The sequence below is a fragment of the Pseudorasbora parva genome, chromosome 8 (genome assembly GCF_024679245.1).
Source record: "Pseudorasbora parva isolate DD20220531a chromosome 8, ASM2467924v1, whole genome shotgun sequence".
Lineage (NCBI taxonomy): Eukaryota > Metazoa > Chordata > Actinopteri > Cypriniformes > Gobionidae > Pseudorasbora > Pseudorasbora parva.
In genome coordinates this window covers 48,104,643-48,129,687 of record NC_090179.1, presented here as the reverse complement: position 1 = coordinate 48,129,687, position 25,045 = coordinate 48,104,643, and the positions used below count along the sequence as shown (strand labels likewise).

The following is a 25,045-nucleotide window of genomic DNA, read 5'->3' as shown; positions in this document are numbered from 1 at the left end:
TTTGAAAGCCACGTTTCTAGCATCTGTAAAACTGCATTCTATCATCTTAAAAATATATCTAAATTACGGCACATGCTTTCAATGCAAAATGCTGAACAGTTAGTACATGCGTTCATGAGATCAAGGCTAGATTATTGTAATGCTCTACTGGGTGGTTTCCCTGCTCGCTTAATAAACAAACGCCAACTAGTCCAAAATGCAGCAGCTAGAGTTCTTACTGGAGCCAGGAAGTATGATCATATTAGTCCAGGTCTGTCAACACTCCACTGGCTCCCTATTAAACATCGCATACATTTTAAAATCCTGCTTATTACTTACAAAGCACTAAATGGTTTAGCTCCCCAGTACTTAAGCGAGCTCTTAACACATTATACTCCATCACGTCTATTGCGTTCACACTAATGTTAGTCTCTCTGTTTATCCCAAAGTTTACTGCAGTCGGCCGGATCCAGGCCGTGTCCAGATCGGATGGTGGACCTGCGTCTGGACATGACCAGCTCATCCTGGAGTGTCTGCTGAGTCCGTGTCAGTTGGTGTCTCCTCTGAATTTGCCTCACCGGCACGTTATCCTCAATAAACTCTTCTCCGGGCGCAATAATTCCAATCTTTAAAGTATTCATACTCTTGTGTAATCGACGCGCCATCCTTAATAAACCCGTCTCCTGCGTGATACCCAGAAATTTTGAATATTCCGATCTAATATGATTTCTGACCTGTAAGGTGGTCAGAATAATAAGCATACACTGTTTGATAATTGGCCAGAGGAGAACTGGCACCCCGACTGAGTCTGGTTTTTTCCAAGGTTTATTTTTCTCCATCATGCCCTGATGGAGTTTTGGTTCCTTGCCATAACCTCCAAGTTATTCAACTAAATATACAAATTAAATTATTTAATTAGGTCTTATTTAATTCTATAAACTATAATACTGATCTGCCAACATTTTCGCTATATGATAAATTAAAATAAGCTGATAGCATCACTGTTTTCTCCAGATCGACTGTACAGCCAGATCAAATTTTGTTGCAATATTGTCCTGTTTAACACTGTGAAGCTGCTTTGAAGCAATCACCATTGTAAAAGCGCTATATAAATAAAATGGATTGATTGATTGATTGATTGATTGATTGATTGATTGATTGATTGATATGTAAGATTTTTGAAGTAAAATATTACAACACTAGGCCAGTGTTATATATTTTATTCAGTCAAGTACTTAGAAAATAGCGTCAACATCCGCACCCGTTACTGCAATACTGATCCAACAAAGAAAACCAAAGTGTCTCTGATGCATCAGAAAATGGTCTCTGGGTAGTTTTAATGTGAGCTGAGAATGAGATCTGGAAGCCGGGAACATATATAAGCAGATCCATGACTGATTCTGATACATCAGAAAAGAGTTTTTTGGGATTAGATTTTGGGCTGGAAAAGTTTCACACCTGTGTGTGTGGTCTTCCTACTTTCATAGCAGAAATGGATCATCGTCCATTGATTGCAATAGTGAAGAAGAATCTGAATGAGATGACACCAAGGATTCAAAGATTGATGATGAAACTGCAAAGGTATGATTTAGATTGGGTGTCTACTCTGGCAAATACTTTAGCCCAATCCCATTTCTCCCCCTTAGCCCTTCCCTTTCCCCGACCACTTTGTTTTGAGTGTTAATGTGAAGGTGTGTTGATTCTAAGTGGTTATGAGTGGTAAAGGTAAGGGCTAGAAAAACAGAAGTTTAAACCACGTAGCAAGACCATAGTAACAACCCCAAGTATCCTAGAAACCACCCTAGCAACAACCTGATTACCCTAGCAACTGTATAGCAACACCCTGGCAACCACCCTGAGTATTTTAGCAACCACATAGAAAGCAACGTAGCAACCACCTGAGTACCCTAGAAACTGCCTAGCATCCACCTTGAGTACGTTACCAACCACCTCAGTACCCTAGCAACCATCCTAGCAACAACCTGAGTACCTTAGCAACCATATAGCAACACTCTGGCAACCACCCTGTGCACCTTAGTAACCACATAGAAACCACCCTACCAACCACCTGAGTATCAATCAATCAATCAACTTTATTTATATAGCGCTTTTACAATCACAATTGTGTCAAAGCAGCTTCACAGTGTCAAACAGGATAATATTGTGACAAAATTAGATTTGGCTGTACAGTTGTTCTGGAGTAAACAGTGATGTTATCAGCTTATTTTAATTTATCATATAGCGACAATGTTGGCAGATCAGTATTATAGTTTATAGAATTAAATTAGACCTAATTCATACATTTTATTTGTATAATAAGTTGAATAACTTTAATCATATTTTTAGTGTCCCCAACTGAGCAAGCCAAGCCAAAGGCGACAGTGGCAAGGAACCAAAACTCCATCGGGGCATAATGGCGAAAAATAAACCTTGGGAGAAACCAGACTCAGTCGGGGTGCCAGTTCTCCTCTGGCCTATTAACACACCGTGTAAGATTATTATTCTGGCAACCTTACAGGTCAGAAATCATATTAGATTGGAATATTCAAAATTTCAGGGTATCACGGAAGAGACAGATTTATTTAGGATGGGGCATCGATTACACAAGAGTATGAATACATGAAAGATCGGAATTATTGCGCCGAGGACGGGTTTTGAGCATGTCGTGCCAGTGAGGCAAATTCGGAGGAGACACCATTTGACATGGCTCAGCAGACACTCCAGGATAATAATAATAATAATAATAATAAATTTTATTTATAATGCACTTTATATTAAACAAAATTTATATTAGTCAAAGTGCTACAGAATTAAAAAAAACAATCAACAACAATAAATAAATAAAACTGAAAAATAAAATAAAATAAAATAAAATAAAGAAGTAGCAAGTCAATTAAAAGCTCTGCTAAAAAGGTGGGTTTTAAGACCACGCTTAAAAATATCTATAGTCTGTGGAGTCCGCAGGTGGTCAGGGAGAGCATTCCACAGACTGGGGGCTGCAGAGCAGAAGGCCCGATCTCCCATAGTACGGAGATTGGCTGTGGGAGTTTTGAGGCGATACAGCGAAACAGAGCGGAGGTTACGAGTGGCTGTTTGTGTGGTGAGGAGTTCCTTGAGATAGGAGGGAGCATCACCATGGATGCACTAGTGGGTAAGGAGAGAGATCTTGTACTCGATCCTGAACGACACAGGAAGCCAGTGGAGTGATTTTAGAATGGGGGTGATATGGTCGTATTTGCGCACCCTCATGAGGATCCTAGCAGCGCTGTTCTGAATACACTGCAGCCTCTGGAGATTTTTGCTAGGGATGCCAATAAGGAGCGCATTGCAGTAGTCCAGCCTGGAGGAGATAAAGGCATGGACAAGCTTCTCCGCATCAGCCAGTGATAGAATGGGACGAAGTTTGGCAATGTTTCTGAGGTGGAAGAAGGAGGTCTTACACAGGTGTTTGATGTGCACTTCAAAAGTAAGCTGTGATTCCTTTCTGACCCCCAGATTGGTGACTGAAGTGGAAAGAGGAATGACCTGATCAGAGAAAGCAATGCTGGTGATAACGGACTTCTGGACCTGAAGTGGAGTGCCGACTAGGATAGCTTCAGTCTTGGAGCTGTTTAGCTGCAGAAAGTTTTGCTTCATCCACGCCTTTATCTCATCCAGGCAAGTGATCAAAGTGGATGGTGTGAGGTCAGCAGAGGGAGATGAACTTGTCCTAAAGTAAAGTTGAGTGTCATCAGCATAGCAGTGAAAAGAAATCACATGCCGGTTGATGAGACGGCCAAGGGGGAGCATGTAGAGTATGAACAGGGTGGGTCCGAGCACAGAGCCTTAAGGGACATTGTGTGACAGGGACATTGTGTGTGATAAGGGACATTGTGTGACAGGGATATAGCTTGTCCTAATGCAACATATTCAGTTCTACCAGTGAGATGAGAAGAAAACCAGTTGTGGACCGAGTCAGAGAGACCAATGGTGGAATGTAAACGGTGAAGGAGGATGTTATGGTCAACTGTATCGAAAGCTGCAGTTAAGTCCAGGAGGATGAGAAGGGATGGGGAACCAGCATCTGCCGCCATTAAAAGATCGTTTGTGACCTTGACCAAAGCTGTTTCTGTGCTGTGTCCTGAGCGGAAACCAGACTGAAATTTCTGATAAAGATGGTTATGCTCCAAATGGACCTGAAGCTGTGCAGCAACATTTTTTTCCAGCACCTTAGAGAGGTATGGGAGGTTGGAGATGGGCCTGTAATTGTCATTAACATCTGGGTCTAAAGTAGGTTTTTTCAGAAGTGGTCTGATGATAGCAGTTTTTAGAGTTGAAGGAACATGGCCAGCCTGGAGGGAATTATTAATAATCTTGGTAATAAATGGACTTAAGACACTGAGGTTAGATTTTACCAAGGCTGTAGGAAAAGGATCCAGTGCACAGGTGGATGGTTTCATTTTTCTGATGATGTCCTCAACCTCGAGCTGTGTGATGATGGAGAAGAAGCAGAGATGTTGGAAGGTCCCTGGCTGTGGATCAACAGACGCAACAGGCAGAGTGGAGGTGCTAGATAGAAGCAAGTGGGTGTTGTCTACTTTGTTCCTAAAAAAGGTCATGAACTTATTGCACCTCTCTTCTGTGGTTTCTGAAAAAGAGTGAGTTTGCGGTTTGAGGATGTGATTTATAGTGGAGAAAAGCTTCTTGGAGTTTCCAGGGTTATTGTTGATGATGCAAGAGTAGAACTGTGACTGAGCATCTCTCAAGGACCTTGCGTAGGCCTTCTGATGATCTCTATAAGCTTGCCTATGAACAGTGAGTCCTGAAAGCTTGAGACGACTCTCAAGTACGCGCCCGACCGTCTTCATCTTCCGCAGTTCGCTGGTGTACCAGGGTGCTGAGCGTGAGAAGGTGACCATTCTAGTTATGACAGGTGCGTGAAGATCTAGAAGGTGGCTCAGAGACTTGTTGTAGAAGTCAACCGACTCAGAGACTGAGGAGAGATCAACAGAGGAGAATTGCTGAAGGTCTGTAGTTAAAGAGTCTTGGTTAATCTTTTTCAGGTTCCTGAAGCAAATTTGACGGGAATCTTTGGTAAGGGAAGAGGGGCGTGGCAGCTCCAATGATATGGCCTGGTGGTCAGACACACCCAGATCATACACCAAGAGGTTTCTAATATGAGGAGAGTTGGAAATGACCAAGTCCAGAGTGTGCCACCTAGAATGAGTGGGGCCAACCACGTGCTGTTGGAGATTGAGGCAGTCCAATAATTGCAGGAGGTGGCAGGAGGGGGTATCTACATGAATATTAAAATCTCCTAATATTAAAATGTTGGCAGAAGTAGAGTAGAGTGTTGTGAGAAAGTCATGCATCTCAGAGATAAAAACTGAATTTGTTTTTGGGGGCTGATAAATAAGCAGTACTGTCAAAGAAAAAGGGTGTTTATATTTAAAAGCAAGGTATTCAAATGATGACACTGTGGGCAGGAGGAGAAAAGACAGCTCCATTGATTGTCTATGAATTACAGCTAAGCCACCACCACGACCAGTGTAGCGGGCTTTCTCCAGGTAGCTGTAACCAGGAGGACAGGCATCATTAAGTGCTGCGTAAACTGCAGGCTGATGCCATGTTTCCATTAAGCACATAAGGTCTAATCTCTTATCAATTATGTGGTCTTGGATGAAAGATGACTTATTTGTGAGGGATTGTGCATTAAAAAGTTCTATTTTGAGCGTTGATGGGGTGGTGAATCTCGTTATTAGCTGTAAAACACTAAAATCCACTCCACGTTTTCTGTCATGCGCTGTGCTAAAAGATCTTGCGGTGTTTCCTGTGCAATCCAGTTTAGATTGGTGAGATCTCGCGGTGATTCCCGTGTTACCAAAACGGAGAGCAAAACTGTTGTGATGACGCGGCAGATGTGCGACGGAGGTCCAGATGGATGGTATGGCTGATGCAGAGTTTTCAGGCTGATGATAAACTAGTCCGCGACGAGAGCCTCTATGGATGTAACGCCGTCTGCACAGAAGTCCAAGTTCCTTAATGACCGCGATGCACGCCGGAAATGTGCGGTCGTTGAAATTTAGCAGCTGTGGGATGGAATATTTAAGCTTCATGACGGCCGCTGGAAGGTTTTGACTAGCGCTATGCATTATAGAAACACAGAGCTGGAACACTGTCAGGCACAGCGAGATGATGGTCCATACCATAGCAGAGGAGTGTATGCGCCAACTCCCAGCAATTCCAGCAAACAGCCGATGTTAGAAGAGATAGCAGGGGTGAGTAAAAGTTTTTGAAATTAGGAGAAAAAACGTAAAAATCCGTACAAAAAAGGTTTTAGATGTATAAAAGTGGTGAACAATGAGAGTCCGCTCCTGTCATGAGGGAGTCCATTCAAACTGCCAACTGTCAACAGCCAACTGTCAACAGCCGAGAAGAGTTATCCGAGACGATAAGAGCCAAGCAATATGTCCCAAAATTAGCACTGACTGAATGTACTAGTTACTGACAAAAAATAAAATTAAAATAAAGTTTATAATTAACGTATATAAACTAAAATCGGGTGGAAAAGCGGCGAACAGACAACGCCAGCATCCTCTCCCCCTCGTTGCTAGGCAACTACTCTGGATGCGTTGGTGATGTCCAGGCAGGTCCACCATCCGATCGGGACAGGGCCCAGATCCGGGATAAACCTCGGGATAAACAGAGAGACTAACATTAGCGTAGATGCCACTCTTTTTATGATGTAACGAGTACATCAGGTGTTATGGGAAGTGTTCCCGGTTCCGGCTGACCTAGTTAATGCAGCCTAACAATCAGTCAATTGATTTGAATAATGAAAGTTAAAAATGTTCTATGTGTATGCCGAATGTAGCCGGTGAGGTGGCTACTGATATAATTAATGGGCGTGGCTAGGTAGGTAGAGGGTTTTTAAGCAGGCACCTGAAGGGAGGCCTAGAGATTGGGTCCGATCTGTTGTGTGAACGCGTGTGGTCCGGTAGCACTTCCTGGTTTTGTGCAGACGTGGTCTGGGTGAGCAGGTAGGCTAAAGTGCCGTGATGGAGTTTCTCTTAGAACCATTTGGGCCAGAGGAAAATGCCCTTCCAGAAGGATTGCTGTTGTCTCCCTCCTTGGTATATGCAGAGAGTGTATGCACCCATAGGGTTAGTGTATGCACCCATTGTCAATGTGGGTAGTACGGAGGTATGGTTGGGACCACGACGTATTATAGGACAGTCCAAATTGTGACACACTGCATGAAAAGTGGGATTTTCGTCCCCGTAAACGGCCGGAAATCTCCCTGATTTTCGACAATTAACGTCAGTTTACAGCCTGTGCACGTCGCGTTCGTCTGTGCCACATATTGACGGAAACGAACCATGACGTATGTGGAGCTTGCGGAGGCATGCTGGCGCCGGCGCTAATGGCTCTAATTAGCATATGAATAGCAGCTCTGGGTGGCGCCTTGCTTGAATTTCCTCACTCAGTATTGGTTGAAACTACTACATTGAAACAAGAAATATCACTCGTGATTGGTTGGCAGATCTGTTACTATTGGTCAACCTGGGTAATAAATTAATAAATTTAAACCCCCAAATTATAATAATTTTACACATATAAAATTATGATTTGCATATTATTTTTTAATTGTATATATTCATATTCATGTGATATGCTATTATGTTTTATATTCATGTCATTGTTATCCTATGGATTACGCTATTATAACCATCAAGGACATTCATTTATTGAGGAAAGGAAAATATGCCAGGGACGTGCAGTTTATTCAAAGAAAGAGCTTTATTAGAACAAACACACAACCAAATGCAAAACGTTTGAGATCTGCCCACACAACAATAGGAAGCTCACGAGAAGCCCAAAATCCTACAGCACCATGAAGTCTCTGTTTTCCGCTTCAGAGCTGTAGGTGACTAGCGCCATTCTGTCTGTTTTAAGTCCATTTTTCAGACGTCTGTCGTGCGTTGCCCTGTACTTTGGAATCGCCTCTAATCTCGATTGCAGCGTGGCACAGAGCTCGGCGAGCTCCTGGCTGGTCAAACAGTCCATCCAAACACCGCGCGAACGATGCCGTCTTCCTTATCAGGTCTATGGTAGCGCACTTCCAAAGGCCCACCTCATCCTCAGCTAACACACGCTTTCTTGCTTGTAGCAGCTGTAAAAACAAACAATAACGACAATCAGTATTGCGCGATGTACTGCGTAAAATGCAGCTGAAAAATAGTCACACTGACCAAAAACGGATCTAATCTAATAAATCTTACCCTCTTCTCAATCGACTCCGCGCTGAACTCTTCACAGCTTCTGCGTGCGATGCAAGAACTGGATGTTTGTGCGTCCTGCGTAATGTCTCTATGTCTTACATGCAGCTGGAAAACAATTAAATGAGTGTTATGACGAAGTTGTGAAGACGGCGTACTGCTTCCTGTAAAATGACCAGAAAAAGAAAACACTTTTATAAAGCAACTTACATTTGTTCTTTTACAAGGCTAATTTCAGCTTGTGCTACTTAAAAAACTTTGCTTTAGGTTACTTTAGCTTAGATAACAGTCTTACCGCAATCTTAGGACTGGTCTTCTCTTAGGCACTCGTCTTCTCTTCTTAAAGTTAGTATCTTCCACACAGTTTTTCGACTCCAAAGCAAGCAACCTATCATCTATGGACAGCAACCTGGAGATTACTAAAGTGAACTGCTCGTTAAAATCGGCAGCAAACTGAGCAAGCTGACGAGATAGCCCAATGATTGCATTCAGCTGTGTCTTCCCGCCGGTGTTACGGATCAACTGGGGATCATGTTATCTGGGGACGGGCGCGTGCACGTAGCTAGTTTTACCTGGATTTACAGCAGATGTTAGACGAGGACAGATTCGTCACAGCGGATTTTCCACTGAACAGATTTAAAACGCTTTCCACATTATTGGTAAATGTTTGCATAATATCAGGCTCTGTGTTTTCCTCTGTCGCTACTTTGCTGTATGTTTCAAACGCAGTTTAAGGGAATTTTTAATGTGGTTTCATTTCACAACACAGACCACGCCCACATTTTGTTACATTCGTTTCAATGAAAGTCGTATCCAATGACAATTACATTCAATAAATTACATTGTGCCGTATTAGTATCGGAATTTTTATTTTATTTTTAATAACTATTGTTTTTGTAATTTGCTTAGGGTATTTTTTAAATTATATATATATATATATATATATATATATATATATATATATATAATATATATATATATATATATATATATATATATATATATATATATATATATATATATATATATATATCCTAACTAAAATAACTCATAGCCTGTCATATTACCTTTCTCATATTAGCCTATTATATTGCCCACCCCTTGCCCACCTGCACATCCCAGCTGATATACAAGATTTGGGGGGACATTCTGCATTTGAAAGTTTGAAAGGGTTTTAAATCTTCTAAATAAAGTAAAATGGTTCAAAATCAAGTAATTTATATATGCCAAAGTCAACTTTAAACATATACAATGTAATTTCCAAACAGCAAAATTGTGGCCAGTGAAAATGCTGAGTGGCTAGTAACTTTGGAAAACCACTAGCCACAGTGGCCGGTGAGCAAAAAAGTTAATGTCAACCCCTGTATATATATATATATATATATATATATATATATATATATATATATATATGTATATATATATATATATATGTATATGTATATATGTATATATATATATGTATATATGTATATGTATATATGTATATATATATATATATATATATATATATATATATATATATATATATATATATAGTGCCGTTAAAATTAATTTGCGTTAACACGTTAATTTTGACAGGCAATGATATATGATATATAAAGTTTGCTGATGTATGACGCCGCTTATTAGCAGGAGACCGCAATGATTGGTAAAAGTTGCGGTGATTGGTCAAAATTGCGAGTCGCACTGAATTCACGGGGACTGATTGCAAATGACACACAATAAATAATCTAGAATACTTTCATCAAATATATAAATTCAAGCTTAAGTTTAAGATTTTACAATTAGGCTATACTGAGCCTGATCTATCTAAGAGATTTTTTTAGAAGGAAGTTAATACCTTTTAGAAAAATGTCACATGGGTTAAAACTCCTGCTACCCTGATTTGCATTTGTATAGCTCACAGCATGTTCATTTACATGTTAAAGCCTCCCCTGGAGTTAAGGGAAGGGGGGTCTTGGGGGGGACAACTGCCAAGCAAGGCCCACGTCAATTTCTGACAATTCACGGCAGTTTTCGGTGTCACCTGCAAACTGCCGTGTACAGTCGTAAACCTGATCTTCCACGACAATCTACAGTGCCGCTTACTGACGAAAATCCCACTTTTCATGCAGTGACAGTGATAACTTCCCCAGGGCCTAGGTTACAAATATATCCTGAAAATGGTTATAGTGCCCAGGTGTCTGTTCATGTGGCTGAGCAGTTGTCTAATTATAACATGGATTTTCCTTCTTTTGAAGGACTTACTGAACAGGAAACGGAACAGGCAAGGCAGCTATTAAGTAAATATCAGATAATTTTTATCAGGACTGAGGGTGATATAGGTTGTACAGCTTTGATTAAACATGAGATTCCGTTAGTGGATGATAAACCAGTGCGACAGCCATATAGGCGAATTCCTCCGTCCCAGTATGAGTCTGTGAGATCTCATATTCAACAGCTTTTGGATAGTAAGGTGATAAGGGAGAGTAGTAGTCCTTACTCGTCCCCGATTGTCCTGGTGCAGAAGAAGGACGGAACAATTAGGATGTGTGTTGACTATCGTCAATTGAATGCGAAAACTAGAAAGGATGCCTATCCATTACCAAGAATTGAGGAGTCTTTGGATGTTTTGACCGGGGCAAGATAGTTTTCTACCGTAGATTTAGCAAGCGGGTACAATCAAGTTGAGGTAGCGGAGGCAGATAGGGCAAAGACAGCTTTTTGTACGCCATTTGGGTAGTTTGAATTTAATCGCATGCCCTTTGGTCTGTGTAATGCACCTGGGACATTCCAAAGACTCATGGAGCGGCTTTTTGGGGATAGGCGGTTCTCTTCTTTGCTTTTGTATCTGGATGATATAATTGTCTTTTCCTCTTCTGTACGGGAACATTTGTTACGATTGGAGGAGGTTTTTAAGCGATTGCAACAGGAAGGTCTTAAGGTTAAATTGAGCAAATGTAGTTTTTTCCAGAAGCAGGTGAAGTATTTAGGCCATCTAGTGTCTGAGCAAGGGGTTGCTACTGATCCCGATAAAGTGGCAGCAGTAAAGGAATGGGTTCGTCCAGTTCACTTGGCAGAACTTTGTTCGTTTATAGGTTTTGCCAGCTACTATCGCCGGTTTATTAATGGATTCGCTAAGCTGGCTAAGCCTCTTCATGAGTTGGTAACGAGACTGAGTGGTTCTGCAAGAAAGGGTAAGACCCCACAATTACCTTTATCTTCTGTGTGGGATGCAGTGTGTGAGAAAAGTTTCCAAACATTGAAGGCAAAGCTGGTCACTACACCGGTGCTGGCGTATGCGGATTTCCGCAAGTCTTTTGTTCTGGAAATAGACGCAAGCCATCAGGGTTTGGGGGCAGTGTTGTCCCAAGAGCAGGGTGGCAAGCTTCGTCCTATTGCTTATGCCAGTAGGGGTCTGCGGAGGACCGAGAGAAATATGGAGAACTATAGCTCCATGAAGTTGGAGTGTTTGGCTCTAAAATGGGCTGTATGCGATAAGTTTAGAGAGTATTTGTTGGGGAATGACTTTGTTGTTTATACCGACAATAATCCTCTCTGTCACCTGCAGACCTCAAAGTTGGGTGCTCTGGAGCAGCGATGGTTATCCCAGTTGGCTTCTTTCAATTTTGTGATCAAGTACCGGCCGGGAAGGGTTAATCAAAATGCTGACGCACTGTCCCGGCAGGTCATGAATAGTGTATTTCCAGGAACAGAACTCCCTAAAGTTTTACAGCAGCAAGTGAGGGGAAGATCTCCAGAGCGAGTAGTGGTGAGTGCCAGTCAAGTTGCTGCATTTCCTGGATGTGCACAGGCAGATCTTTCTTGTCTGCAGAGAGCAGATCCAGTTATTGGGCCTGTTATGGAGGCTTGGGATGTAGGCAGTGTTTTACGCTCTTCAGAGTTGGCTGGTGGGGATCGAGCTGTAAAGGAGCTGGTTAGGCAGTGGGATCGACTGCGTGCGAAGGATGGGTGTCTTTATCGTTTGGCGTATACACCTGATGGTCATCGAGAGATCTATCAGTTACTGTTACCTCAAAAACTTCAAAAGGAGGTGTTTAGCAGTTTGAATGACAGTCATTGGATTGCTCCTGGCTGATTGATTGTTCCTGATCGATTGCTGCCTGCTGCTGCTGCCACCACAGTGTTTGTAGCTCTGTATAGCTGTGTTTGAATCTCTATTTGATATATTTTCTTTGTAATTTACACTGCTAAATATAACTTACTCATCACCATATAGTGTTTAATATAGCCTATCAATTTAAATTTGACATTACTAGCTTTTAATCTAAATCACTACCACACGTTAGCTTTTCGCTAGCCTGGTAGCTTTCCATCCCAGCATCCAGGTCTCCTGTTTTCTGAGTTCTATAGACAACTGTGGTGAGTTGGATTATAAAAAAGACTCCATCAGACAACTGTGGTAAGTTTTGGATTCATCAACAAATACGGTAAGCCATGTCTTCTTCTCCTGTCATTGTCACTTGCACTGCATGCTACATGTTTAGCATATCTATCTCCGTTGGCGAACAGGGCTTCACATGTGATAAATGTAAGGAATTAATCAGGCTGACGGAGAAGATTTCAGATTTAGAGACACGCATCCAAGCTTTATGTGAGAGTAGTGAGAATGTAACAGCTTTAGATACTGCTTTGGATGCGACTAGCTTAGTGAACACTCATTGTTTGGTTCCGGCTGAGCCCGCGCAGCAGGGCTGGGTGACGATGAGAAAGCATAGTCGCGGATCAAAAAACCACTCTTCCGTTCCGATTAGAACATCAAACAGGTTCTCCCCACTCAGTGACGCACCCACTGAGGATCCTGTTGAAAGTGCCCTAGTTATTGGCGATTCTATTACACAGAATGTGAAAATAGAGACACCAGCCACCATAGTCACATGTTTACCGGGAGCCAGAGCGCCTGACATCAAAGCAAATTTAAAAGTGCTGGCTAAAGCTAATCGTAAATTCTCTAAGATTATTATTCACGTTGGCACTAATGATGTTCGACTTCGCCAGTCGGAGATCACCAAAATTAACATTAAAGAGGTGTGTAAACTCGCAAGTACGATGTCAAAAGCTGTATATTTCTCTGGTCCTCTCCCCGCGAAAAGGAGTGATGAAATAGTTAGCAGATTATCATCACTCAATGGCTGGTTGTCTAAGTGGTGTCTGCAAAATAACATAGGTTTCATAGACAATTGGAAAAGTTTTTGGGGCAGACCTGACCTGTTGAAGATGGACGGCATTCATCCCTCCTGGGCTGGTGCTGCTCTTCTCTCTAGTAATTTGGCACATAGTCTTAGAGCTAAACCTTGACTCACTGGGGCCCAGGTCAGGAAGCAGACAAACTGGCTAAACCAACCATCTGCTAGCTGTCTCACGTCACCAAAGTCAGCTAAATCCCAGCACATAGAGACTCTTTCACCTAGATATTATCACATAGAGACTGTGTCTGTTCCCCGAATTAGTAAATACAAAAAACCATCAAAACCATTCAACAGTAAAAATTTAATTGATGTCCAACAAATAAACAACAGATATAATACGGATGAACAATTGATAAAGCTTGGGTTGCTGAATATTCGATCCCTTTCGCCAAAAACGCTTGTTGTCAATGATATGATTATAGATCATAACTTAGATGTGCTGTGTTTGACAGAAACCTGGCTAAAACCTGATGATTACATTACTTTAAATGAGTGCACCCCCCGAGATTATTGTTACAAACATGAGCCACGTCTGAAAGGTAAAGGGGGAGGTGTGGCTGTAATTTATAATAATATTTTCAGTATTACTCAGAAGTCTAGTTTCAAATATAATTCCTTTGAAGTTTTGGTGCTTTATGTAACACTGTGTAGTGTAAATGATAAATCCCTTCTGACATTTGTGTTGGCTACTGTATACAGGCCACCAGGGCACAATACAGACTTTATCAAAGAATTTGCTGGTTTTGTATCGGAGTTAGTATTAGCTGTAGATAAAGTACTAATTGTTGGGGATTTTAATATCCACGTAGACAATGAAAAAGACGCATTGGGATTGGCATTTAGAGACATTCTAAACTCTATTGGAGTTAGACAACACGTATCGGGACCCACTCATCGCCTTAATCATACTTTAGATCTAATAATGTCACATGGAATAAATGTTGATACTGTTAAAATTCTGCAGCAGAGCGATGACATCTCAGATCATTACCTAATATCATGTATACTTAATTTACCTAAGGCTGCAAAGCCATCCCCTCGCTTCAAATATGGCAGGACGATAACCGCTGCGACTAAAGATTGCTTTGTACATAATCTTCCTCATCAGTTCCATCTCCTCAGCATTACAGATAGCCAAGATGAACTTGATGCTGCAACCGAAACTATTGACTCTCTCTTTACTAGCACTTTAGACATAGTTGCTCCCCGGCGCTTAAAGAAGATTAAAGCAAATAATCCAACGCCGTGGTACAACGAGCACACTCGGGCCCTTAAAACAGCAGCCAGAAAAATGGAGCGCAGCTGGAAGAAAACAAAACTAGAAGTTTTTCGCAATTTGTGGAAAGAGAGCATGATTGCATACAGAAAGGCCATAAAAACTGCTAGATCTGCTTATTTCTCAACTCTTTTAGAAGAAAACAAACACAACCCTAAGTATTTATTTGATACAGTGGCTAAATTATCAAAAAATAAAGCTTCAGCTTCTGATGTTTGTAAACAACACAGCAGTAATGACTTTATGAACTTCTTTACTAGTAAGATTGATAATATTAGGAATAAAATTATAACCATGCAGCCGTCTATTACAGTATCACTTCAGACAGAGCACTGCAGGGTCACTGAGGAAAAATTACACTCATTCACTGCTATAGGAGGAGAAGAACTGGCTAAACTTGTAAAATCATCAAAATCAACAACATGTATGCTTGACCCTATACCGACTAGGCTATTAAAAGAGATACTTCCAGAGGTCATAGATCCTCTGCTTAATATCATTAATTCATCTTTGACATTAGGATATGTACCGAAAACTTTTAAGTTGGCTATAATTAAACCACTTATTAAAAAAATGCAACTTGATCCTAAAGAATTAGTCAATTACAGGCCAATCTCGAATCTACCGTTTCTATCAAAAATACTAGAAAAGGCCGTGTCTTCACAATTATGTTCTTTTTTAGAAAGAAATGGTATATGTGAGGATTTCCAGTCAGGATTTAGACCGTATCATAGTACTGAGACTGCTCTAATTAGAGTTACAAATGATTTACTCTTATCATCTGATCGTGGTTGTATCTCTCTATTAGTGTTACTCGATCTTAGCGCTGCATTTGATACTATCGATCACAATATTCTTCTGAATAGAATCGAAAATTATGTTGGCGTTAGTGGAACTGCTTTGGCATTGTTTAAATCGTACTTATCTGACCGTTATCAGTTTGTAGCAGTAAATGAAGAGATGTCACACCGATCACAAGTTCAGTATGGGGTACCGCAAGGCTCAGTGTTAGGACCGTTGCTTTTCACCCTGTATATGCTACCACTGGGAGATATCATTAGGAAACATGGCGTTAGCTTTCATTGTTATGCTGACGATACTCAGCTCTATATTTCCTCACGCCCTTATGAAACCTACCAATTCACAAGATTAACAGAATGCATAGCTGATATAAAAAATTGGATGAATAGTAATTTTCTGCAACTTAATTCAGATAAAACTGAATTTTTAATTATTGGACAGAAAAGCAGTAACCGAGAATACTGTCTAACACTTGATGACTGCTCTGTCAAGCCCTCGTCGTCAGTGAGGAACCTGGGTGTGCTCTTTGATACCAATCTTTCATTTGAAAGCCACGTTTCTAGCATCTGTAAAACCGCATTCTATCATCTTAAAAATATATCTAAATTACGGCACATGCTTTCAATGCAAAATGCTGAACAGTTAGTACATGCGTTCATGAGCTCAAGGCTAGATTATTGTAATGCTCTACTGGGTGGTTGCCCTGCTCGCTTAATAAACAAACTCCAGCTAGTCCAAAATGCAGCAGCTAGAGTTCTTACTAGAACCAGGAAGTATGATCATATTAGTCCAGTTCTGTCAACACTGCACTGGCTCCCTATTAAACATCGCATACATTTTAAAATCTTGCTTATTACTTACAAAGCACTAAATAGTTTAGCTCCCCGGTACTTAAGCGAGCTCTTAACGCATTATACCCCATCACGTCGATTGCGGTCTCAAAACTCTGGCCAGTTGATAATACCTAGAATATCTAAATCAACTGCAGGCGGTCGATCATTTTCCTATTTAGCTCCTAAATTGTGGAATAGTCTTCCTAGCATTGTTCAGGAAGCAGACACACTCTGTCAGTTTAAATCTAGACTAAAAACACATCTCTTTACTATGGCATACACATAGAACATTTTTAACTTTCATTATTCAATTCAATTGACTGATTGTTAGGCTGCATTAACTAGGTCAGCCGGAACCGGGAACACTTCCCATAACACCTGATGTACTCGTTACATCATAAAAAGAGTGACATCTACGCTAATGTTAGTCTCTCTGTTTATCCCGAGGTTTATCCCGGATCTGGGCCCTGTCGGATCGGATGGTGGACCTGCCTGGACATGACCAACGCATCCTGGAGTGTCTGCTGAGCCGTGTCAAATGGTGTCTTCTCCGAATTTGCCTCACTGGCACGACATGCTCAAAACCCGTCTTCGGCGCAATAATTCTGATCTTTCATGTATTCATACTCTTGTGTAATTGACGCCCCATCCTAAATAAATCTGTCTCTTCCGTGATACCCTGAAAATTTTGAATAATCCGATCTAATATGATTTCTGACCTGTAAGGTTGCCAGAATAATAATCTTACACGGTGTGTTAATAGGCCAGAGGAGAACTGGCACCCCGACTGAGTCTGGTTTCTCCCAAGGTTTATTTTTCTCCATCATGCCCCGATGGAGTTTTGGTTCCTTGCCACTGTCGCCTTTGGCTTGGCTTGCTCAGTTGGGGACACTAAAAATATGATTAAAGTTATTCAACTTATTATACAAATAAAATATATGAATTAGGTCTTATTTAATTCTATAAACTATAATACTGATCTGCCAACATTGTCGCTATATGATAAATTAAAATAAGCTGATAAGATTACTGTTTACTCCAGAACGGCTGTACATCCAAATCTAATTTTGTCGCAATATTATCCTGTTTGACACTGTGAAGCTGCTTTGACACAATCGTGATTGTAAAAGCGCTATATAAATAAAGTTGATTGATTGATTGATTGATTGATCATGGACATCAGGGGAAAGATCGAACCGTAGAATTAGTGAAGCGTCGCTGTTATTGGCCAGGGATGGTTAAAGATGTGGAGCGGTGGTGTCGGGAATGTCAGAGGTGCATTCTTGCTAAAGCGGTTCAACCGAAGGTGAGGTCTTTTATGGGAACACTACAAGCATCTCGGCCTCATGAAATCTTGGCCGTCGATTTTACCTTGTTGGAGCCTGCAAGTGATGGGAGGGAGAATGTTTTGGTGCTCACTGATGTTTTCTCCAAGTTCACTCAGGCCATCCCTACACGGGATCAGCGAGCAAGTACCGTGGCAGAGGTTTTGGTCCGGCACTGGTTTCATTTGTTCGGGGTCCCTTGTCGTCTGCATTCAGACCAAGGGCGGAATTTTGAAAGCAACCTTATTAGTCAGTTATGTAAGGTTTATGGTGTACAAAAGAGTCGCACTACCCCGTACCATTCACAGGGTAATGGGCAGTGTGAACGTTTTAATCGGACTCTCCATGATCTGTTGCGGACTTTGCCCCCAGAGAAAAAGAGGCGGTGGCCTCAGCATCTGCCACAGCTTGTTTATGCTTATAACACCACAGTGCATTGCTCTACTGGTATGAGCCCGTATTTTTTTCGCAGAGGCACCGGAACAGTGGATTGTGGAACATCAAGGTAGGCTTCAGGTTGCATATGACGAGGTACAGGAGAGATTGAGAGAAAAGGTTGCCCGCCGTAATAGATGCTATGAAGGTAGAGTAAATGATCAGGGTTTTAGAGAGGGTGAGTTGGTTTATCTTAAAAATCATCATCGTGGCCGAAATAAGATTCAGGATGTGTATGATTCATGTCTATATAAGGTGATGAGTGAGCCAGGAGAACAGAGTGTTGTGTACTCTGTTGCTCCTGCGTCCCAGACAGGGCCGGTGAAGCAGGTCCATCGGATGGAAATGCGTAAGGCGTTCATTGACCCGGTCATAAGTGATGGAGACTCTACTGTGTCTGAATCGTTGGGCTCGAATAGTGGGTCTATTGTAGATTCAGATGACGACTCAGCCTCATGTGTGTTATTGCAAGGTGATTGTGATGCGTCACCCCCGAAGATAGTTGAGGCTAGCGTCTTGGAAAGTTCCCCTGCATCTGAGGCTCAACCCTTAGACCTGAGACGTTCTGGGAGAAGTACAGCAGGTCAGCATTCAAACCCATATAGACTGCCTAGGACTGCAGTGGCACCAGTAGTGGGTGATGAATTGTAAGTCTGGAGGCAGAGTGGATGGCTTGTTTTCATTATTTTTTTGTATGGGTACATTGGTGGGTCACCAATGAATTTCTGGGGGGTAGAATGTAGCCGGTGAGGTGGCTACTGATATAATTAATGGGCGTGGCTAGGTAGGTAGAGGGTTTTTAAGCGGGCACCTGAAGGGAGGCCTAGAGATTGGGTCCGATCTGTTGTGTGAACGCGCGTGGTCCGGTAGCACTTCCTGGTTTTGTGCAGACGTGGTCTGGGTGAGCAGGTAGGCTAAAGTGAACCTCTTATTTGTTTTGTCGCGTCACTTTTAGTAACTATTGTTAAATTAAATCAGGTGTTTTTAATGTATATACAAACATTGTGCTGTCTGGCAGTACTGCGGTCTGAGTGTGCGCGGACATGGTTTGGTGAGCAGTGCACTGCAGATGCAAGGAGCGTGGGTCTGCATACTGTTGGTCTTGCCCGTTCTTGTCTGATCGTGGACGTTAGGAGTGGAGTTTGCGGCCGTGTGGCAGGTAATTGTAGAAGTTTGTTATATAGGGTTCTTAAATGTTTTTATTCTTTTTAGGATTAAAAAGTAAAATGATGTATTGTGGTTATTTTTTGGTGTATAGTAATTTGTGTTTTTGTTCGTTTATTAGGTTTAGTTGATCGCTGTTCCTCCTGTGTTTGTTTTTGATTTATTTTCCTCAGCTAGCCAGTCCGTGTATGTGCGCGCCGTATGCCTCCAGCGCAGTGAGAACTTCTGGTTGTGATGAATTGGACTGGCTAGCGAGGTGTTTTTTTTCTTTGTGTCTTTGTTTGTTTTGTTTTTGTTTGTAAACTATTTCCCAGCCTTATGTTGCCAGCCAACCTTCATACCCTTGTTACCATATTGATGCTTTGAGAACACATTAATTCATTTGCATGAGATTTATGGTTGCTGTGGAGTGTACGTTTTTTTGGTTTGGAGTATATGGTTTTTTTGTGTAACATGATTTTTTGGGACACTTATGTAATCGGTTTTATTTTTATTTTGAATTGTGTGATTTAAGATGGGATCGTGTAGGGGTTTATGAAAGATTGGCTGGTCATTGACATCTTTGAAGCCGGGGAAAATAACTTATTATATACAGCATTCTTTTTGTGTTGATTAAATTTCCATTTGTCATAATTTTTGTATTAATAAAATAAGTTATTTTTGTGATACTCATTGTTTTGTTTTTCTATGATCAAGAAAGTGGTCGCCCTTGGTTACACATAGTAAAGAGATGTGTTTTTAGTCTAGATTTAAACTGACAGAGTGTGTCTGCTTCCCGAACATTTACATTTACATTTAATCATTTAGCAGACGCTTTTATCCAAAGCGACTTACAAAAAACGGGAGAGTAATAGAAGCAACGAAACAGACAAGGCCAACAACCTGTAAGAGCTGTAAGAAATCTCAGTTAATTAGCACAGTACACCATTTTTTAAATAGACATCTACAACAAAAACTCACAAAAACTCACGTACGCAAAATGCCGAACACTGGATTTTGATAGCTATGATAACAACCCATTATGGCTAAGGCTGTTGCCCCAGCTGTTGTCGTTAATGCAGATTCAGTGGCCCAATGGGTTGGTTTTGTATGGCATTCTAGCTAAACATCCAGCAATAGCCATCTACAACAAAAACTCACGTACGCAAAATACAGTACACCGGATTATGATAGTTATGTAACACACCCGCCTGAGGGCACAAATCCGGATGAGAGACGTAGATATGATCCAGGAGTGTGCGCTTTTTGGTCGTTGCTGTGGTGATCAGTAAGTGCTATTCTGTATTAGTCAAGTGCAATTGGAAAAGATGTGTCTTAAGATGTTTTTTAAAAATGGCTACAGACTCGGCAGCACGAATTGAGATCGGCAGGTCATTCCACCAGGTGGGAACGGTCCAGGAAAATGTCCGTGAGAGCGATTTCATGCCTCTTTGGGATGGAACCACGAGGCACCGCTCGCTCGCAGAACGCAAGTTTCTGGAGGGTGTGTAAGTCTGAACAAGTGAGTTTAGGTATATTGGTGCAGAGCCAGTGGTTGTTTTGTAGGCAAGAACTAGTGCCTTGAATTTGATGCGAGCAGCCATTGGCAACCAGGGCAGTTTGATGAAGAGAGGCGTAACATGCGCTCTCTTCGGCTCATTAAAGACCACTCTCGCCGCTGCATTCTGGATCAGCTGCAAGGGTTTGATAGTGCATGCTGGAAGCCCAGCCAGAAGAGCATTACAATAGTCCAGTCTGGAGAGAACAAGAGCTTGAACCAGGAGTTGTGCAGCCTGTTCTGATAGGAAGAGTCTAATCTTTCTAATGTTGTATAAAGCAAATCTGCAGGACCGGGCTGTTGCAGTAATGTGGTCAGTGAAGTTTAACTGGTCATCAATCACAACTCCAAGGTTTCTGGCTGTCCTTGAATGAGATATGGTCGATGAACCAAGCTGAATGGAGAAATTTTGATGAAGTGCTGGGTTGGTTGAGAAAAGTAATTCTGTCTTTGCAAGATTGAGTTTAAGATGATGCTCTTTCATCCAGTCAGAAATGTCTGTCAGACAGGCAGCGATACGAACACTGACTGTAGGATCATCTGGTTGAAATGAGAAGTAGAGTTGAGTGTCATCAGCATAGCAGTGATAGGAGAAGCCGTGTTTCTGAATGACAGAACCTAATGATGACATGTAGATGGAGAAGAGAAGTGGTCCAAGCACTGAGCCCTGGGGAACCCCAGAAGCTAGATGATGTGACTTAGGCACTACACCTCTCAATGACACCCTGTAGGACCTACCAGAGAGGTAAGACCTGAACCACTGGAGAGCACCCAGATAGCATGGTGACATTGATTCAATGTTGAAATTCCATCAGAATCATCATTTTGGTTGAGGTTGAAATTTCAATGCTAAGTAATATTGGATCAATGTTGAAAATTCAATGCTAAAACCATACTGGACCAATGTTGAAAATTCACTGCTAAATAATATTGGATCAATGTTGATAATTCCATGCTTTTCAGTGTTGAAAAGACAAACATTGAATCAATGCTGATGTTTGGTCATCTTAATTATCCACCGGTGAGGCTTACGGTCAATCTATCTGTCACATTATTCAACATGTTAAGGCAAGTCCAAAGTCCACATATGTAACCGGGGAATTGGCTACATTTGTGTGAATGTGAGCACATTTATTATCCTCAAAGGATACGATGAGTACACCAACGAGTATGTGGATTAACAAAGAATACATAAATGTAAATTTTGTAATTGTAAGCCTTTCTTTAAATTTTTCTGGAAGAGTTAAAATTGTATGTGTGTTTGATGTCTGACTCTTCCAATAAGAAAGCTGTAAAAACTATGAATCTTTTTAAAAGGTATATTATTTTCCTGCTTAATGTTGTCATTCTGTGTTTCATGTTATTATAATAAAAAATGCAAAAAACAAATAAAAACAAAGAACTTCTACCATAAATTTAGTCTATCAGTTTTAAATAAATAAAAATGTAGCCTATTATTATTATTTAAATCATGTAGAATGGACATGCTAGTACATGAATGTACAAGTTAATAAAGAATTTAGAATATGTGTCCCTATCGAATGCGCCACAATCCAATCCAGCAGGTGGCGGTAATGCACCTTCAAGACAACCACCAATCAGATCAAAGCAAGCGCAGCTGAACAGACTTCAATCGCGAAAAAGAGACACTGGACAACGACCATGTTTTTTAGAGGTAAGTAGGCCTACAAAAATATATTTATACAATTCATCTCAATTTTAATTTATTATTTTTATTCATCTTTATGTTTTACAACTTGTGTGCTTCTGAGAGTTTTAGTGAACTGCAATGTTAATAATAGTCACATGAGCGCCCTCGTAAGTTACACAACCAACGGCCAGGATAATATTAATACATTGAGTTTCAGTTTGTTTTTCACCAAACCATATCATATTTGTATTCATTTTTTTTTTTCTTAAGATTGGCATATACACTGTGAATTGCGTCCGAATTCTGACTCGTGCAACTCTTTTTTTTTTTTTTTTTGGTCGTGCGTCGTTTGTTGTGAGGTGTTCATCTATTTTATGAGATGATTTTTGTATTAAGATGATTCATCTGTGCGTGCAACGAGTAAAATGAATGTGCGGCGCGGATCCACAAACGTATCTTACTCGGTGCACGCACAGATGAATCATTTAGAATCATCCTTTATTCGTCCAGTGTATAAACGAGAGGCGATCGGAAGGTTAGATGAATTTCTGGCTTGTCAGTAATTGTGTTCACCACTCGTGAGAGTATCTCACAGCTGAAGCAGAACTAGAACTGATTGACCTGTTAGCACGGTGAGGGGAAATACAATCAGTTCATAACTGCTTCAGCTGTACGATATCATCACGAGAGCAGATCACAATTACATCCTTACAGTTTAATCTTTAATGCAGCAAGAAAAAAGAAAAGAGTGAGATTTTTAAGTTCTGTAGGCAGCTATGTCAAACTACAGAAATTTAGTAAACAGTTGTGCCTCCAATTCGTGTTGTAAAATGGAAAAAAAAATCTCTTCCAAACAACCATAGCCTATACAGCTCCTCTTTTATTTTCTTAATTTAACTATTTGGTCATTCATTTACTTGTTTCATTTTCACACTTTATTTATTTACTATTAAATACAATAATATTATTAGATAAAACACCGGATATAGTCACTTTGCTCTTTCATTGTGTGGCTGAGGGTCCTTTAAAGTCTATTTTAAAATGCATTAAATAGTCCTGAATTTAATGTTACCGTGTTTTAACTGGGATATCAAGATTTTGATAAAATTTCAAGTTTCACTTCATTTTGTAGTAGGCTATATTTGTAATGTATAATTAATCACATTTCCAAATATTTACTAACTTCTTGTTGTTTTAGATGCCGTGAATGCTGATAATAAGAGGCATCAGGGTTTATCATTGCTGGGACGGTGCAAAACTGGCTCCATTACAACCTGAAAGGCTTCGGGGCATTGCTCATGGTGGAACCCCCTGAGTTTGGAGTATTTCATTCTTTCTTCTACCTTCTTTCTTTCAGTAGTACTGTGTCATTTCTGTATTTATTGGCAAGTTTACATTTGTATTTACTTCCATTTTGCAGATGCACGTTGTCATGTTTTTCCAGGCTCTTCTCATTTGTGTTATAAATTCAGATGTAATTGTTTTAAGTCAATGTGAGATTTCCTGTTGTAACTGTGGGGGCATAAATAAATACATTTGGATGTTAACTGAAGGATGGTGTTTACTTTGAGTGACTTTTTGATGCAAAATCATATCGACTGCAGCCACACATGGTCTCTGATTAAAATGAATAAAATAAAGAGACAAATTTACTGGCATAGAATCCTGCTGTACATAAAGCAAGATTGATCTATTTTTCATTGTTGAAATAACATTATTTCCCAGTGCAAGCCTGATGAAAAATCAATGTTATATTTCAATATTGATTCAATGATATTTTGATTGATGCATTAACATTGATTCAACATTGATTCACTTAAATAAGTGGTTTAATTTTAGTTGTTAAACTATTGATTTTAAGCCCATCTTGATCTATTTTTCATCGTTGAAATAACATTATTTCAGGGTGCAAACCTGATGAAAAATCAACATTCTCAACATTGAGATCTCAACATTGATTCAATGATATTTTAGTTGATGCATTAACATTGATTCAACGCTGATTCACTGTTTGTCTGCTATCTGGGCAGTTCCTGAGATCCCTGCCTTCTTAAGTGTTGACAGGAGGATCTGGTGGTTAACTGTGTCAAAAGCAGCAGACAGATCCAGCAGAATGAGCACTGAGGATTTGGAAGCTGCTTTTGCCAGTCTCAGTGCCTCAGTTACCGAGAGCAAGGCAGTCTCAGTCGAATGGCCACTTTTGAAGCCGGATCGGTTGTTGTCTAGGAGGTTGTCCTGTTCAAGAAACATAGAGAGTTGATTGAACACAACTCGCTCAAGGGTCTTTGCAATGAAAGGCAGAAGGGATACCGGTCGGTAGTTTTCTAAAAGTGCTGGATTCAGAGAGGGTTTCTTTAGCAGTGGGGTTACCCGAGCCTGCTTAAATGCTGTGGGAAAGGTTCCCGTGTGAAGAGAAGTGTTGACAATGTGAGTGAGTGCAGGAGTGATTGAAGAAGAAATAGCCTGAAGGAGGTGAGTGGGTATAGGATCAAGTGGACAGGTAGTAGGGTGATTGGAAAGGATGAGTTTAGAAATATCTGCCTCGGAGAGCGGAGAGAAGGATGGAAGCGTGTTCGTGTTTGTGGTTGAGATGT

At 40.8% G+C, this 25,045-nt stretch overlaps 1 protein-coding gene and 1 long non-coding RNA gene across 2 annotated transcripts in view; one reads left to right on the top strand and one right to left on the bottom strand.

The window, feature by feature from the left end:
* The window catches only part of LOC137084577 (NACHT, LRR and PYD domains-containing protein 12-like), a 391,414-nt gene that overhangs the window by 238,752 nt on the left and 127,617 nt on the right, over nt 1-25,045 (top strand). The gene's annotated exons all lie outside the window — the stretch shown is intronic.
* On the bottom strand, nt 8,075-9,133 carry LOC137084934 (uncharacterized). Its single transcript, XR_010906837.1, has 3 exons — nt 8,533-9,133; nt 8,241-8,401; nt 8,075-8,131 (listed from the first exon to the last, which is right to left on the bottom strand). It is a non-coding gene; the product is annotated as an uncharacterized lncRNA (long non-coding RNA).